At 42.0% G+C, this 12,822-nt stretch overlaps 1 protein-coding gene across 1 annotated transcript in view; it reads right to left on the bottom strand.

Annotated features, from left to right (window-relative positions):
* Nucleotides 1-12,822, bottom strand: part of TAF3 (TATA-box binding protein associated factor 3) — a 182,222-nt gene that overhangs the window by 12,689 nt on the left and 156,711 nt on the right. The window lies entirely within an intron of this gene.

The following is a 12,822-nucleotide window of genomic DNA, read 5'->3' as shown; positions in this document are numbered from 1 at the left end:
GGGTTCCCAGAGTTGGTGGACGGGGGCGGGGGGAGAAAAAGTAAGAAACAGCTTTGAGATCTGTGATGACCAGATGCAGAAATACGACCGAAACCTAAGCTATCAACAAGAAGAGGCTATTGGAGGGAAAGACTTTTCCTATCTCCTACCTATTCGTGGGAATGACGTGGGGGGATTTAGAAAATGATCTGCAAAGGATCTGTTCCTTTTATCGCTTTGTGTCAACTTGACTATTAGCTGTTCTAGTGGAAAATGTTTGCTGGAGATGACAACCGAACCTATTACCTAAAATGATTTTTAGATGCTCATGTGCTCCAACAATGATCAAACAGAATTGAGAAGCAACTGTGCTTGAGTTGTAAGACAGTGCAGTTAATTTGGAAAAAAGAAAACTCAAATTATAGGGTATATCACAAACTGTAAATTCTAAAGGGATTAAATATTTGGTAAAAGAAAATGTAAAACCGTTAACATACTCCGACAAATAAGAAAACACGTGTTTTTAATCTGGGAGGAGAGGATGATTTTCTCGGCATCTCCTTAGAAGCAGAAACCATGAAAGGAAACGCTGATTTGATTGTGCCAACACTGTAAAATATCGTAAGCAAAGGCAAAAGACGAGATGACGGACAGTTATTTGCCACATACGCGATAAAGCGTTCAGTCCCTGTTAAATAAAGAGTTCTGTCAAATCAAAACCAAAAAGACTAAATTCGTACTAAAACGTGAGCAAAGGACACAAGCAGCAGATACAGAGTGAAAGAAACAAAAGCCGCCAACAGGGGGAAGAAAAAAAAAGTTCTATATTCATGGTAATCAAAGACATGGGCATGAAAACGACAATAAAATACCTTTCTTAGTACAGGTTACAAAGATGTTAGGATGGGCCAATGGGAGGGATGGTTGGTATAGCACTTCTGAATGATTACCAAAACCTGAAAAACCTACTTGTCTTTATTTTTTTTAATGTTTATTTATTTTTGAGAGAGAGACAGAGACAGAGACAGAGAGAGAGAGAGAGAGAGAGACAGCACAAGTGGGGGAGAGGCAGAGAGAGAGGGAGACACAGAATCGGAAGCAGGCTCCATCCAGGCTGTCAGCAAAGAGCCCGACGTGGGGCTCGAACTCACGAACCGAGAGGTCATGTCCTGAGCCAAAGTTGCATGCTTAACCGACTGAGCCACCCAGGCCCACCTATTTTTTTTTTTTTTTTTAATATCAAAGCAACTTTACTACAAAAAACATCTTGTCTTTGGCACAAACGAGTAGGTCTGAAATCATAGGAAACTGACACACGGCAATCCACCCTGTGATTTCAAATCACTCACACTAATCGATATTAGGGTGTAATGCACTGTACAAATTCAAGTCCACAGAAATATGAGTGCACTCTGCAATTCTTAGTTACACTCAACCGTATTTTGTATCGTTCCTTTGAGGCACATTCTTACACACCATTCTTTTTTTTTTTTTTTTTTTTAACGTTTATTTATTTTTGAGACAGAGAGAGACAGAGCATGAACGGGGGAGGGTCACAGAGAGAAGGAGACACAGAATCTGAAACAGGCTCCAGGCTCTGAGCTGTCAGCACAGAGCCCGACGCGGGGCTCGAACCCACGGACTGTGAGATCATGACCTGAGCCGAAGCCGGCCGCTCAACCGACTGAGCCACCCAGGCGCCCCATTACACACCATTCTTTAATGACAAGTTTGAGCAACTATATCCCTATATTACGATCAACATAAACCTAACAAAGAAATCTTTAACAGGGCCATCACATCCAATTGCCAAATGAGCAACAGGTAAACTTCTTAAGCAGGTTGGTTTAACCTCCTTGAAAATTATGTTTCCAAGTAAAGATCATTTGGAGAAGGCGCCCAGAAGTCCTAGCTTGCATAACACAATCAGACACAGGTTGGCTTGCCACAATGTCCAAATCAAGGCTGTCATTTTTGAGAAGGCAAGTTTTTGCTCTCTTTTCAACTCCTGCAAATTTATCTTGCTACTCTCAATTTCCAAATGTTCCTTTATTGTCTTCACTTTTTTAATGTATGACTTGTACTTATTAGATTAATTTTTAGAAGTTCACTGTGAAACATGTCTCTGGTTATTTTAGTAGTTTCTTTATCTTCTCTGACCTCAAATAATACTATTTCCTTCCATCGTCACATCCATGACCTGTCCCAGTTGTACACATCCCATCAAGTTGTATCCTTTTTTCCTCTTTTGACTCCAATAGGTTAGGCTGAGGCTTGGCTCACAGCATACTGTCCTGGTCCGAGTACCTGTACAGGTACCTGTACCATAGGTACAGCCATAGGTCTAAGGGTTACAAAGTATTTTCATTCCATTCCACCAACATACCCTTAGCAACATGTTTTCCTTCCACCCTAAGGGGGCCTTCTGTGGCCTGTAGGCTTGCTCCACTCTCTTTGGATATTGGGGAACCACGAAAGTGTGGTAAGCCAATGTCATACTCTGATTTCACACTGATCCAGGGAATCACAGTCTTTAGGATGTGTGGTATCGACTTCACTTCTGGCTGGCTGGCTGGTATCTCAGACATCCACGACTGCCCCAAAGATTATCGCTGTTCTGAGAATATTCCTGGTATCAATCCATCTTAACTGGAACAACCGTCAGTCTAAAATTAGAGAAACATCTTTCATGTTGTTTGTTTTTTCTTTTAGTATTCTGCTATTTTTAATGATTTCTCCAACTGCTTTATGTCGAGGTTCCACTGTTTTACTTCCATGTGAAATTTGCTTATATTTTGAAATATACTGCTAATTTTATCCATCTGTGTACCCAATGATGACAAATCTGCCCCAGAGTGTGTTCTTGAGATTGTTTGATTTCAAAATATTTAAAACTTAATGTGATTTAACTGATTAGGAATTGAGAAAAAGTGGCTGCCCTTGTTTTTCCAGTTAAACCTTCTACCAGTTAAACAAGGGCATGCAAGGGTTTCCTGCCTTTTAGCAAATCTCTTGTTGCCATAGGTCTAAAATGGGCATAAATAAAGTTCGGTAAAACTTAGCACGTTTTGGGAATCTGTATCTGTCTATCAAATTTGAAGTCACTGGCTACTATTGTAGCTACCAATACGATTTTTTTTTTAATATTTATTTATTTTGGGGAGAGTGCAAGCAGGAGAGGGGCAGAGAGAGAGGGGGACAGAGGACAGGTTCCAGAAGCGGGCCCTGTGCCGATAGGCTGACAGCCGCGAGGCTGATGTGGGGCTCAAACTCACGAACAGTGAGACTATGACCTGAGCCGAAGTTGGACGCTCAACAGACTGAGCCACCCAGGTGCCCCTTGAGAGGGTTTATGAAGAGACAATCCCAGATTGTTGGGCATAGACATCCGTGGTGTGAGACTGAAGACTGATATATACCACCAAGGAAAATACGTGTTATTTGCTAAGCTTTCTCTGGTTACTCTGTACACATTACAAGGGGTCCATTTTCTAACAATGTACTAGTCTTGGCCAGCAATCCCAGGTCTAGAAATCTATGCTGAGAAGATAGACAACTATGCAAAAATCTAGCATTGTTTGTGATTGCAAAAAATCCTGAAAACTACAATGGCTGTAATTTAAAATACCTCAACATAGGGATCAGTTAAATAAATGAAGACAAACAAAAATATCATGCTGTTACCTGAAGAGATAATAATACACACTCACATAAATGATATGTTTATCTCCCCCCCATTATGGAATTTTGGAAAAATTAATAGAATCTAATTTTTGTAAGAAAAGGCAAATAAGAATGTATAGGTGTGCACTTAGAAAAAAGTTAAAAGACTACACCCCAAAATGTCCTGAAATTGGCTCTGAATGGTGGGATTATATGTGGTTCTTTTCTCTTTTTTGTGTCTTTAAAATTTTAATTCCAGTATAGTTAACATACAGTGTTATATTAGTTTCGGGTGTACATTACAGTGGTAGGTGTTTTTTATTGTTTTGGTTTATGTATAATCATCATATGTGACTTGTCTATTAAATTTAAGTTAAAAGCACTTGCCATAATACACACATCTAAAATGTTGCTGGGACTTTGAATTTTTTTAACGTTTATTCATTTTTGATAGAGACAGAGCGTGAGTGAGAGAGGGGCAGAGGGAGAGGGAGACGCAGAATCCAAAGCAAGCTCCAGGCTCTGAGCTGTCAGCACAGAGCCCGACATGGGGCTCGAACTCACGAACTGCGAGCTCATGACTTGAGCCGAAGTCGGACGCTCAACCGACTGGGCCACCCAGGCGCCCCTAAAATGTTGCTGGGACTTTGTAAATGACGGCTTCAATTGCATACTTATAGTCTATTCACTTTTCTGTACATAGGTTATAGTTTATTTAATAAATGACTGGGAAAACATGATGGTTTTGCTAAAGCCTTCCAGCCAAATGTTGACCACGGTCTACCGTGGAAGTCCCAAGCTAAATTCAAAAGCTGCTCAATTTAGTGTATCTAAACTGAGTATATTATCATTAACAGAGATCAACAAGAAAAGGGTCAAGGGAGGAGAACTCCATGAAGCTATGCTATTCTGGTACATAATTAAAATCATAAATTTGACCAGCTTTGAGATATTAAGGTAGGTTCACGGTCTTGGGTCTTTTCAAAGAAATATAATGTCCACAGTTGGGATACTCTGTATCCCAAGTACATGCATATCTGTCTTTATCATCCTCATTAGGCAGTACATTTCGTAGGAGTAAGGTGGGTATTTTATTTACCTTAGAATTATTTGCGGTATAAAGCAGTGTCTTAATACATATTCATCAACTCTAATAAGCGTCATGCCTAATATTGCATTGAGGCCTCTGTTGTAAAATAAACATTTTACTTTTGAATATTTTTGTCTGTTTAAAAATTTTTACACTAGGCCAATTTCCTCTTCCGTACTACTTAAAGAGTTCCAAGACCTCTGAAATTTCTATTTGCCTGCATGGATTCGGATTCCTTACCTACGTACCCACCCTAAGACCACGAATGATGATCACATCAGCGTGAGGTACAAGCACGTCTGGAAGGTTTCAGTCTAGCTATTGTCTGGAAGTGCTTTTAATTGCTTTGAGCTCATTATGTACCAAACACATAATGAATATTATTTGCCTTACCTGACTTTTTCCAATCCCCTTTCATTTTATCTCACTTCTCCTAGATTTCTCTCTTACCTATAAGGCCTGTGCATGGTGCCCCCGAGAATGGCTTAGCATTAGCAGTGTGGCCAACAGGCGTAAAGAGACTGGCAGTCACTTCATGGGACAAGTGTCCGAAATCTCAGAGACATCTGCTTGTACACGTCTTCTTATTTTTCAATTTAGAGAGAAGGCATTTTGATGAAAATCACTCACAATAACAATAATCCTTCCACAACGCCTGATACTCCCCTCCAGTTCAGTGGAATTACTTCCCTTAAAGCTGTGTGTGTGTGTGTGTGTGTGTGTGTGTGTATCTGCACTTCGCATTCAAAGTTTCTGAGTAGCAAAAGCAAAAACTTTAACGCGGATACTCAGTGGTGATGAGACAAAACATGTCCGAATTTTGTTTCTGAGAGATGAGACTGGTCACCGAAAGTCACTAAAGTGACTTGTTTTTCTTGATTCTTTTTGCATTTCGTGAGAAAATACACAAGGGCTTGAAAAATTATTTTTGATTTTAGCGGCTAAGTGACTTCGTGGTAAACGGAGACACAGCTTTAAGAACAATCCCTTTATCGTCTCTTGGGTTTTGCACATCCCAGAAAAAATGAGCAGCACAGCATGATGTAATTCCTCATCACTTTCGGACCAGACACATTACGGGCACTTAACCCAATGTGCCGACTGTGAAGCGAATTTTGGACTCCCGCCGGCCTTCGCTGCCCGGCTCGGGCCGCTGACACAGTGGCCTGCTTCTCCGGACTTCCCCCACCTAATCGACTGGCCGGTCCCCCTCCAGGGCGGTGCGGGGACGAGGGGCGCCGCGCGGGGAAACCGACACCGCCCACAGCTGTGTCCCACAATGGGTCCAGGCCGCTCACGTGACAGCTTGCGGAGGATTTGATCAGAGCGCCCGAACTGCTATAAACACTGGCGTTATTCATAAAAACGTGCAGAAGGAGGGATTTTCAGGGGGATTCCTTTACCTGTTTCCCCACCACAAGACGGCGAAATAAATAGAATGGGTCATGAGCCGCTTGGCCTGTATTGCAAACTCCTGGCCTGACAAGTCAATAAAGAGCCAGCCCTCACCTCTCCGCCTCGAGGAGCCTCCAAGGTTAGAGGCAAACACGGCTTGGGTATGTCCGCCCGGGGAGCTTAATGATCCTCATTATTCAGCTATTGTGGGCAAACACTCCGCGCCCCTAATCTAAGCGATCAGATCAGAGTCTCGGCACTGGCTCCTCCGCTGCCCACAACGCTCCCAGGTTCCGTCGCAATGGCTTCCTTATTTACCTTTCAAAGCCAACAGCCATTTTTTATTTTTATTTATTTACTTTTTTAGGCAAGCTCCAGGCCCAGTGCAGAGGCCAACGCAGAGCCCAGTGCGGGGCTTGAACTTACGACCCTGAGATCAGGAGTCCCACGCTTCACTGACGAGCCACCCAGGCGCCCCTGAACAGCCATTTTTAAGTGTCACAAAATAAAGCCATACGCAAAAGCTACTGTAATCACCTTCAGGAATTTAACAGAAACTTCCGAACAGGGCAATTCTTCAGTGTCTAGAAGAAAAGCCACTTGGACAAAAAAAGAAAATAAATAAAAGGTTCCTTAAGCCACAGCTTGCTTTTTTCTTCTTTGGATTTAAAATTCTAATCAATCTCAGAAATACCACGCACCTCTGGAAACAGCATACAAAACAAATTCCCATGTTGTATTTTACACGAAGTCCTTACACCACACACAAAAAGACCGCTGATTATGTAACATTATAACATGACTGCAAAACTGCAGAGGCGGGTCGCAGTGGTTTCACAAGACATCACGGTTTTCCTTTCTTTTTCTCATTTTGGAAGTCCTAGAAATGCTAGGCCCGCTACGCAATGCAGCGGTCGGCCTCCCAGGCCCCCGCCCCCTGGGCCTCCAGCCCCTGTGCGTCCCCTCCCGGGCCGGGCAGGCTGCCCGTGAAGGGCTAATACGGTCCCGTGGGAACAATGGTGCGCAGCATCCTGCTACGTCGCCAGAGCCCCTGAAGCTTCTGGTCTGCTGTCTCTTGGATCCCTTGCTCTGGGGGAGTCGGCTGCTAGGTCAGGTGGGCCTCCGGATGAGGCCCACGTGACCAGCGACGGAAGCTTCCTCCCGCCCGGTGCCACTCCCCCAGCACGTGCTCCAGCCCCGGCCGGGCCTTCCCGGGACCACAGCCCCGGGTCTAAGTTTTAGGGTCACTGGGCATGTGTAAATACGAGGCATGCCGCGTATTTACTTCATCTCATTAAGGCATGTAAACAAATACTCAGACTTCAGGAGAAATCATACTTTAGAGTATCAGTGCCTAAAATGCCAAATTGTGAAACAGCCACTTCCACATTTTACATTTGATCAAAAGGAACAAATACCCAAAGACAATTATGAGAAGCAGTTTTATGTGGATTCTTCAAATCAATCATTACTCCTTATTCTTCTTGATCCTCACAGCTCAACTTTTAGCATTCATATAATTAACACAACTGTAAATGGATTTAATTCCTCAAGCTCATGGCTTGCCTCTTGAATATTTACATCATCTCATAAAACGGCTATTTTATCTTGTCATAGCCCAAGAACGTATCAAGTAGGAAACATTTTATCTTTTAATTCAGCCATGACCTATTTGAAAAATGAAACAAATCGCATGAAGTAATTAGAGGAAAATATAGCCATTGTCGAATCTTCATTTCCAAAGGAGATACCCAAATGATTATTCTTTCGCTGTCAAATGTTGAAAATCTGTAAAGGACCCTAAACGGGCATTAATATTTGGATAAACAGTAACGCATATTTTCGCATATTTACAAAAAGATACAGTAGAAGGATAGTTTTTAAAAAGTGAGACCAAAAATGGTCATGATTTCCAGGGAAAGGAATAGGAAGCATAGAGGCAGAGAGAGGCATGAAAGGAAGACCTCTCCGAATAGATTTTATTATAGCTTCACCTTTGGAGTCAGGTAACTTTTTCACATGTCGAGGAGACTGAGTTTGTAAAATTGGAGAGCCGAGTTGGAAACAAATGGAAATAAAGGAACCTTACTGTGTATCCTGTTGGTGATACAACCCCACAGAAGGACGACAATTTCAGGTGACTTTAGGAGGACAGCATTTTGGTCACACGTCCATAGGGAATTTATTTTCAGAAGGCACAGAGTGAAAAAAAAACCCGTAATCTTTCACTTGGGTCAGCAGTCCTATCGATAGTGGTAACAGTGGTATTGTTACAAGGAAGATTTCTAATGTAAAGGAAAAGACGCAGGAAAAAATTCCAAGAAATAACAGTAATGTTAAGTCTCCACCGGAAATGACCTTGTCAACTTCCAATGTGTCTCCGCCGTGAGGGCGTCCAAGAGAAGCACGGACGTCCCAGCCGCAATGAGTGCCTCTAGTACCAGACCGTGGTTCCTAACAACCATTTCCTGCAAAAAGGAACCAGCGTGTTCCTTGAAGAAATACCTGACTTCAGGTCTGCGGCAGGAAATACGTGAGACGGACAGGGAACATTCTGTGTCAGAAAGTGAGGAAACTCTCACAGATCAATGGGATTGTATTAAATTCTGGAAGATGCCACGAAGAAGCTCCCATCAGCGATGCCAATAAAAAGAATGAGGGGCGGGGGGCGGGAGGAGAGAGAGAGAGGGAGAGAGGGAGAGGCAGAGAAATGGAGCACTTTCCAAAACCAATGAACGGTCACCATGCGAGGTTCACTATGGTGTGGACTCAACCAAGTCCTTGCACACTAAAGCTTGGCGAGTCAAAAGAAAGGATTAAGCATTTATCCTGCCTTTCTATATGAGCGATACTTCAGAGTGACCAAAATGCCCTAGCTGATAAAGCAAAATCCATCTTTATTGAAGGATCTCAGCTCATAAATGTGAAAGGAATGACTGAGTTAAAAAACAACTCTACCATGTCACAACTCCTAATGACGTGACTGATCAGCATCAATGACGTCACGACAGCCAGACACGTGCCTGCTGGCGGCCGTCAGAACTACAGAGCAGTGAAGTGTCCTGTCCCACAAAGGTTGAACTTGAATCTAATCAAATCTTCTGCCCTCGAAGTCTTTGCGTTAAATGCCTGTTACAGGGCTCCAAGGGAGTAAACAGAGAAATCTAGAAAGTGAGACATTCTTACTGAATGAATTATCTGCTTGCTTCAACAGCTGAACTGTGTGGCAAAATGGAGCGAGGGTGGGACCTCTAGATAAAAGGTACTTAGTACGGTGTGGATCCTGATTCAAACAAAGCAACTGTCATAATATATCTTTGAGACAAAGGGAGACAACTGACTATGGACCGGGCATTAAAGAACAAGAAAAGCTTCACATACTTGACCTATGATAATGGCACTGTGATTATACAAGAAAATAACCCGATTTTTATTTCTTATTTTTAAATTTTATTTGAGAGAGAGAGAGAGAGAGAGAGAGAGAGAGAGCGCGCGCGCGCGAGCGCACACAAGCTGGGAAGAGGGCAGAGGGGAGAGAGAGAGACTTTCAAGTGGCTCAAGGCCCAGCACGGAGCCCCGGGGCCCAATCCCACCACCCTGGGACCGTGACCTAAGCCGGAATCAAGAGTGGGCGTCTCAGCCGACTGAGCCACCCAGGTGCCCCAGCCCTATTTCTAGAGCAGCATGTTAAAGCACGTGGCGGTAAAGTGACATCGCGCCTGGATCTGCTCGGAAATGCCTTAGGCAGAAAGAAAGAAGAAAAGGATTATTAGATCAAGCAAGTGGGGCTCAATTTTGGTAACTGTTAAACCTATCAGGTGATGGGGATATGAAAGCTTATCATTTTCTTCTTTTCTGTTTGAAAATGTTCATAATAGGGGCACCAGGATGGCTCAGTTGGTTAAGTGACTGACTCTTGATTTCAGCTCAGGTCATGATATCACAGTTCGTGAGTTCAAGTCTTGCATGGCCGGGCTCTGCACTGACTGTGTGGAGCCTGCTTGGGATTCTCTCTCTCTGCCCCTCCCCTGCTCTCTCTCTCTCTCTCTCTTTCAAAATAAGTAAAACTTTATTTAAAAAAAAAAAACAGAAGAAATAGAAGAAAATGTTCACAATAAAAACTTTTTTTTAAATTTTTATTATTAAAAAAATTTTTTTTTAATCTTTATTTATTTTTGAGAGAGAGAGAGTGAGACAGAGTGTGAGAGGGGGAGGGGCAGAGAGAGGGAGACACAGAATCTGAAACAGGCTCCAGGCTCTGAGCTGTCAGCACAGAGCCCGACGCGGGGCTCGAACTCACAGACCGCGAGATCATGACCTGAGCCGAAGTCAGATGCTCAACCGACTGAGCCAACCAGGTGGCCCTCACAATAAAAACTTTTAAACAAATGTTGGCAATACACATTTTATCCAGAATGATTTAGGTTCATAAAACACAATAAAGCTAGGGCACGAAGGCACTCCTATATCAACAGAATCATTAAAATTTCTTAGGGTAAAATGAGCTTTGGTTATTTGCCTTAATGCATCTTTGCTTTTATTTTTCCTTTCACATTTCTCCATTTCCAAATTTTACTTGCCCTTTGGGGCTCTATTCAAATTCTACTCTCACCCGAGGCTTTTCTAACTCTTCCTAGCTGGAAGTAATCACCCTGAACCTCTGTGTAATTTTAGATGTACCTCCTATAGCCTGTTCCACGTTCTACTTTCAATTATGATTATTTCTGTCGACGTTCCTGAGAGGAGAACCGAAATCCGGGTCCAATTTGCCACTTGCACAAGGGTTATCTCCTCTGACAGTACAGTTGTACTATGTATATAATCAAAATTAATATTTATTGAATGCAGATCGAGTTTTTAAAAACGTAGACCTATGACGGTGTTCTCTCGAAAAATAAATTTTCTGGAGCCAGAACTTCTAAAAGATGTTATGATTGCAGAAAGCCCTCTGCTTCTCTCCAGCAAATAAGAGGGGGCCTTTAGTAAGGACTAGCAAAGCCAAATGTCATCCAACACAGGGAGACTTTACTTTTAATATCTTTCTCTGAGCCTGAAGTCTACAGGGGAGGGTGCTTAGTTACTCAGAAAAAGTTGCTTTCACAGGAAAATATGCTGGAGTTGCAATTTAACCATAAAAGATAAAAACATTCATTCATTCATTCATTCATTTTAGGATTAAAGAACATCTAAGTTATTTGAAAACATTAAAAGCAATAAGCCGGTATTCAGTGAACTTGAAAAATGAACAAGATTGTGATTAAGATTTGTATCTCACTGGAGTGTTATAAAATTCAGTTATGACTGCAGTCACGCTTGGAAAAATCCAACACCACTTCTTTAAAAGATATTAAAATTTGATAATAGCTGCTGTGTCGTCACTCCAAATCACCATGCTTCCCATAAATTCTTACCCTCCTCGGTAAACGGCCTGGAAAATACTTATAGATATACATACGTATATGTATTTTCACCTTTATGGGCTAAAGTAAGTAAGTGAAATATAGATATACACGTATATTGTGGGCTAATATAACTTTCTGAAAGTTATAGGCTATGCATTTTCATTTACATAGTATGATACGTATCCTACTCCTGACACTTACATATGCATGTATCATTTTCACTTGTGTATACATAGTATAATATGTACCCTATTCTGGACAGCTGCAGTATTATTCTCCTCTTAGACTGTCTGATCTTAGATCTTTGATAATAAAGATGATCTTCCAAAATGAGAGTGAAGAGGGTTTTAACAATTTGTTTGGCAAAGAACATGTCCAATTGTTAAGCTGTAAAATACGAGATAAGATAAAAAGATGTTTTCCCACATGCCAAAGAAATAGACTAGTTATTGATGATGAACATTGATAAAATACTTAATGAGCAGGGCGCCTGGGTGGCTCGGTCAGTAAGCGTCCAGCTCTTGATTTCTGCTCAGGTCATGATCTCAAGTTCGTGGGTTTGAGCCCCACATCGGGCTCCATGCTGACAGCACAGAGTCTGCTTGGGATTCTCTCTCTCTCTCCCTCTCTCTCTCTGCCCCTTCCCCCCTCTCTCAAAATAAATAAATACATTTAAAAAATATATAATGAGCAATCACTTGGTTGCTTTAATGTTTAAAGGATTTTTATGAAAAAGAAGGTTCATTAAAAAAGAAAAAAGTCCGGGGTGCCTGGGTGGCTCAGTGGGTTGAGCGTCTGACTTCGGCTCAGGGCACGATCTCGCAGTCTGTGAGTTCGAGCCCCGCGTCGGGCTCTGTGCTGACTGCTCAGAGCCTGGAGCCTGTTTCAGATTCTGTGTCTCCCTCTCTCTCTGCCCCTCCCCTGCTCATGCTCTGTCTCTCTCTCTCTCTGTCAAAAATAAATAAGCATAAACAATTTTTTTTAAATATAAAAAAAGAAAAAAGTCCAAGGGAGTTTAAAGCAGTAAGTAAATAAAGTAAAATCTAATAAGATGATGTTTATAAAATTTTCTCTGAGGCTGAAAGGGCTTTTGCAATTATTCCACTGACTGTAGAGTCACACTCAAAATTAAGATCATTTTAATAGAAAGACAGATAAAGAATAAAAAAGAAAAAAAGGAAGAAAAAGAAAAGATAAGGTCATGCAGCTCCTACCTACTTACCAGCCTAAATAAAGAATTTAGTTGTGAGTTTGCGAGGCCCCTTCAGATTTTGGTCCTCTGGTCTCCTCAAA

Source organism: Panthera onca, chromosome B4, assembly GCF_046562875.1.
Source record: "Panthera onca isolate mPanOnc1 chromosome B4, mPanOnc1 haplotype 2, whole genome shotgun sequence".
In the NCBI taxonomy this organism is placed as follows: domain Eukaryota; kingdom Metazoa; phylum Chordata; class Mammalia; order Carnivora; family Felidae; genus Panthera; species Panthera onca.
This window is presented reverse-complemented; position numbering and strand designations above follow the sequence as displayed.